General features: G+C 37.6%; 1 pseudogene; it reads left to right on the plus strand.

The window, feature by feature from the left end:
• Window positions 1–552: 552 nt before the first annotated feature.
• On the plus strand, window positions 553–3835 carry LOC114892794 (annotated as a pseudogene).
• Window positions 3836–5826: the final 1991 nt, after the last annotated feature.

Raw genomic sequence — 5826 nt, forward strand, 5'->3', positions numbered from 1 at the left:
AGAAACAGACAAATCCACAACTATAGTTGAAGACTTCACCATTCTTCTCGAAGGGATAGAACAAGTACAGAGTACATTAGTAAGATCACAGAAGACCTAAACAATGCAATCAACTTATTTGACATAATTTCTGTTTACATTTAAAGAACACCCCTCTGGACAACAGCAGAACACATAATCTCTTCAATTTCACATGAAACATTCACCAACATATACTATGTGCTGGCTTATTGAGAAAACTTAAAATTTTGAAACAAAAATAATATAAAGTAGGACCTACTATATATAACAGGGAACTATACTCAATACCTTGTAATAACCTATAATGGAAAAGAATATGAAAAAGAATACATATGTATTCATCTGTATAATGGAATCACTTTGCTGTATGCTTGAAACTAACATAACATTGTAAATTAATTACACTTCCATAGAAAATAAATAAAATAGGTCATAGTGGAGCTCTCTGGCTGTGTCTTGAGGACCCGGCGCTGGAGGTGCAGGTGGTTTGATGTGTCCCTTAGTGTCCCTGCTGAGACTCACGCCACCGTCATGTCCCCGTACTTGCGTCCCCCCAACACGTCTCTCTTTGTGAGGAACTTGCGGACGATACCAGGTCTGAAGATTTGCAACACGAATTCGGTCGTTATGGTCCTATAGTTGATGTGTATGTTCCACTTGATTCCTACACTCGCCGTCCAAGAGGATTTGCATATGTTCAATTTGAGGATGTTCGTGATGCAGAAGATGTGTTACATAATTTGGACAGAAAATGGATTTGTGGACGCCAAAGTGAAATACATTTGCACAGGGGGATCAAAAGACTCCAAATCAGATGAAAGCCAAGGAAGGGAGGAATGTGTATAGCTCTTCACTCTATGATGATTATGACAGATACAGACGTTCTAGAAGCCGAAGTTACTGAAGGAAGGAGATCAAGAAGTCCTTCCTTTGATTACAACTATAGAAGATCTTATAGTCCTAGAAACAGTAGATTGACTGGAAGAGCACGGCGTAGCAGAAGCCATTCCGACAATGATAGATTCAAACACCGAAATCGATCTTTTTCAAGATCCAAATCCAATTCAAGATCACGGTCCAAGTCCCGGCCCAAGAAAGAAATGAAGGCTAAATCACGTTCTAGGTCTGCATCTCACACCAAAACTAGAGGCACTGCTAAAACACATTCCAAAACACATTATACGTCTGGCTCAAGACATGAAAAGGAATCAAGGAAAAAAGAACCACCTAGATCCAAATCTCAGTCAAGATCACAGTCTGGGGCTTCCCTGGTGGCGCAGTGGTTGGGAGTCCACCTGCCGATGCAGGGGACACGGGTTCCTGCCCCGGTCCAGGAAGATCTCACATGCCGCGGAGCGGCTAGGCCCGTGAGCCATGGCCGCTGAGCCTGCGCGTCCGGAGCCTGTGCTCCGCAACGGACGAGGCCACAACAGTGAGAGGCCCGCGTATCGCAAAAAAATTTTAAAAAAAGCACTTGGTGTGTGCATTTGTATCAAAATTTGCCCATATGTTTATGAAGGAGGCTTGTTCTTCACACCTCAGTTTATTTAATATGAGGCAAGTTAAAAGACACCACTCCCATTCTAAGTGATTCTGTGGTGCCATGAGATTTAAAATAATTCTGGAAAAAATTAATTTTAAGAAAGTCACATCTCTTGAGTTTTTGATTATCAATGTAGAACCTGATGAAAATAATACCCTAACTCTTTATAATTTCTAACATCTCTCTACGAGATCATTTGGGGGCAATAAAAAGTGACTTGACGTGTCCAATCTCATTTCAGAATAAAAGCTGGCACCTTTAAAAATTTTAGATTGCTTGCTTACAGGCATAATAAGTAAGAAATGTTGTGGGAAAACCATTCCTTTTAGAGGATTACTTTTTTCAATTTTGGTTTTAGTAATCTAGGCCTTGCCTGTAAAGAGCAAAAGATGGTTTTTAAATACTGTTTGTGGAATGTGTTTAAGGGATTGATTCTAGCACCTTTGTATATTTGATAGTATTTCTAACATTCACTTCTTTACTGTTTGCAGTTAATGTTCATGTTCTGCTATGCAATCATTTATATGCACGTTTCTTTAATTTTTTTAGATTTTCCTGGACGTATAAACAACAAAAAGTCTATTTAAAACTGTAGCAGTAGTCTGCAGTTCTAGCAAAGAGGAAAGTTGTGGGGTTAAACTTTGTATTTTCTTTCTTATAGAAGCTTCTAGAAAGGTATTTTTATATGTTCTTTTTAACCAATATTGTGTACAACCTTTAAAACATCAATGTTTGGATCAAAACAAGATCCAGCTTATTTTCTGCTTGCTGTAAATTAAGCAAACATGCTATAATAAAAGCAAAATGAAGGAAAAAATAAATAAAATATATCTAATGTATCAGTAAAGGACAAAAAATATTAATAATATAAAGTATATCCTCTAAATAACCTATGAGCCAAATAGGAAATGTCAGGGAACATTTTAAATATTTTGAATTGAAAGAAAATGAAAGCCCAACATACCAAATTTTGTGGGATGCAGCTAAAGCAATGCTTAGAAGGAAATTTATGGTATTGAAAGGATTATATTAGAAAAATGACTCTGAAGTCAGACCACCAGTATTCAAATATGGGCCCACTTTGTACTAAATGTGTATCAGGCAATTCGCTTAACTTCTCAGTGGATCAAACTCCTCACCTATAAAATGAAGGGAACTTCCTGGGGGTGTTGTAAGATTAGATGTGGTTATGTAGAACCCTTAGCACAATGTCTGGCATAAATTAAGTACTTAATATATATCAGCTAATTTTTTGTTAATTTCTAATAATTAGTAGACATCTTGGTAGAACTGGAGATAAGAATGACAAACAGCCCTTAACCTCAAGAACCTCACAATTTAATGGGGAGACAAACAGATTTATCAAAGTTACCACTCCCAGTATCAAACTGGGACCACAGGGAAATGCCACTATACCAAAGTGGGGGAATTAAGCAAGCTTCTCAGATATAGGAGACCTCTTATCAAGGTTTAAGGAGTCAGTAGTTATCTAAATTAAAGGAGACATTCCAAGGACAGAATGGCTTGAGCAAAGCTGGAAGCTGTGGCATGCAAACTGGGAAGCTGCAGTTGGTTCAAATTATTAGAGCGCAGTTTTCCAAAGACAGGTAGGTATGATGACAGGAACAAGAGATGCAAAGACCACATTTGTCATTCCTAAGAGTTTATATTTTATCTTGTAATGAGGTGCTGAATGACAAAGTGACACAGCCAGTTTTTGTTACAAGTTTCTGGCTTCACTATACAGGATATTTACTAGGATATTTACTAGGTGTCTGGGGCTGGGGGCAGTACAAGGGACGAAGATGGCAACTCTGACAGATACGATACATGGTGGTGTCTCATCACGTAATCCAGATGGAACGGACAGGGATATTAAGAATGCTTATCGGGCTTCCCTGGTGGCGCAGTGGTTGAGAGTCCGCCTGCCGATTCAGGGGACACAGGTTCGTGCCCCAGTCCGGGAAGATCCCACATGCCGCGGAGTGGCTGGGCCCGTGAGCCATGGCCGCTGAGCCTGCACGTCAGGAGCCTGTTGCTCCGCAACGGGAGAGGCCACCACAGTGAGAGGCCCGCGTACCACAAAAGAAAAAAAAAGAATGCTTATCAAGAGTGCCTTGTGAGCGATTCCACATGGAGGTGATCATTAAGACACACAATTCTGGCTTAAACATCTGGGTGGAGAAACGTATGAATCACCACGATAGACAATACAGTACACGGAGCAAGACAGAGAGTTTAGCAGTAGGTACGCTGGTTTGGAGGTGCTAATAAGCTATCCAGAAAGCCACTGTCTAGTCACACCTCAGCAGTGACATGTGAAGAAGAAAGAAGAATTTAGGTCTCAGTGCAGAGAAGTAACTGACATCTCAGGCACGGGTGATTCTTTCTGAGGGAGGAGAACTTAGTTGTGGACAGAGACAAAGAGGTAACCCAAGGCTCTGGTACCTACTGAAGACAACCGAGGTGATAAGAGAGAATTATAAGCAGATATTAAAGATGAAGTGGCAACTTGACCAGGTTATTGATGATGTTTGAGAATTTGGTTCAGAAATGTTCCCTTCGTAATAATACCTCTTCATAAACAGTGGATTCTGTACAGCACTGGACTAACTTCCTGGGGCTGCTGTAGCAAATCATCACACACTTCACGGCTTAAAACAACTGAAATGTATACCGTCACATTTCTGGAGGCCAGAAGTCTGAAATCAAAGTGCTGAAAGGGCCACATTCCCCAGGGAGCTTCTAGGGGAGAATCTATTCCTTCCCTCTTCCAAATTCTAACGGTTGTCAGCACTCCTTGGCTTGTGGCAGCATCTCTGCTCTGTGTTCCCAGTATTTTCTCCTCCTCAGTATCCCTCTCAAAACTCCCTCTGCCTCTTTCTTATGTGATTGCATTTAGGGCCCAGATAGATAATATAGAATACACTCCTCCTCTCAAGACTGTTAACTTAGTCACATCCTTGCATTACAAGGCCATGTTCATTCTTTTGCCATTTTAGGTGTTATTGACAGGTTCTGGAGTTAGAACGTGGACATATCTTTTGGGGGGGCCACCATTCAGCTCACTACAAGCACTCTGTCAAAAATATAAAATAATAAGACTCACTGTTAGCAAGGGATTGGGGAAAGGATATTCACACACTATTAACAAAAGTTAATTGGCATGATCTCTTTGGAAAACAATTTGTCAAAGCTAAAAAAAAAAAAAAAGGCTTGAAAATGTGTATATTGCCTTTAATAAAACAATTGCAAGTTTAGAACTTTATCCCCAAAAGAGATGTGGTTCATAGAATGTGCAAGTATGTTCACCACTGTCTTTTTTATTATTTGAAAAGAAAACCTGGATTTAGCCTAAAATGCTCAACAATAGGGGCTTAAATAGGATTTAAATTATGTGTGTATGTATGTATATATATATATACACATGCATATATACATATATATATTGAATCAGACATGTATAGCCATCAAAATTGGTAATATAACTCCATGTTTATAGCATGTAAAAGGATTCACAATATCCTCAAATAAAAAGTTTTTTAAATGACATGTATGGTATTTTAGTAAATAAAAAGGTACATCTAAAATAATCTCAATGAGTTGATCATACAAATATTAATATTAATAGGATCACTGGGATTTTATCATTTTATTTATAATTTTGAATTTTTCTTCAGTGAGCTTACTTATAATATTTTTAAATAACTGAAAAGTGAATTAATGTATCAGACACATATTAACTTTTCTTCAAATATATTTATAACCCTCAGTTTCAGACATTTCACTGGTAAATTCACCATAAATTTTCTTTTGATAGATAAAAAAGAAAACTATAAAACAATATATACAAATGAATTTGGGGATAAAAGCCAAATATCTTTTTTCTAAATATAACAAAGTCCAAATGTGAAAGAAATTTAAGCCACCTAAGTAAAAATATTAATACTAGCATTATCTATTTATATAATAAGTGAGAATAAAACGTTTATTCCTAAGTGTAGTAAACATTCACTATTTAAGAAAAAACTAGCCTATAGCTGTGAATATACTCTACAAGCCATTTTAAAAAGCCAATTATGTGTATGTATGCTTGGTAAATGAGACTGAATGAATTACATCTACAAACTTATACATATAAATTATAAAATTTAATTGTTTCTGGAAGAGGCTCTGATCTTATTAAGCATCATGATTAGTGATGTTAGTGCCCACAAAATGCATCTTTCAAGATTTATTTTGATTGATATCTAACTCATAAA

The sequence above is a fragment of the Monodon monoceros genome, unplaced genomic scaffold, assembly GCF_005190385.1.
Source record: "Monodon monoceros isolate NGI ecotype Baffin Bay Population unplaced genomic scaffold, NGI_Narwhal_1 Super_Scaffold_1, whole genome shotgun sequence".
In the NCBI taxonomy this organism is placed as follows: domain Eukaryota; kingdom Metazoa; phylum Chordata; class Mammalia; order Artiodactyla; family Monodontidae; genus Monodon; species Monodon monoceros.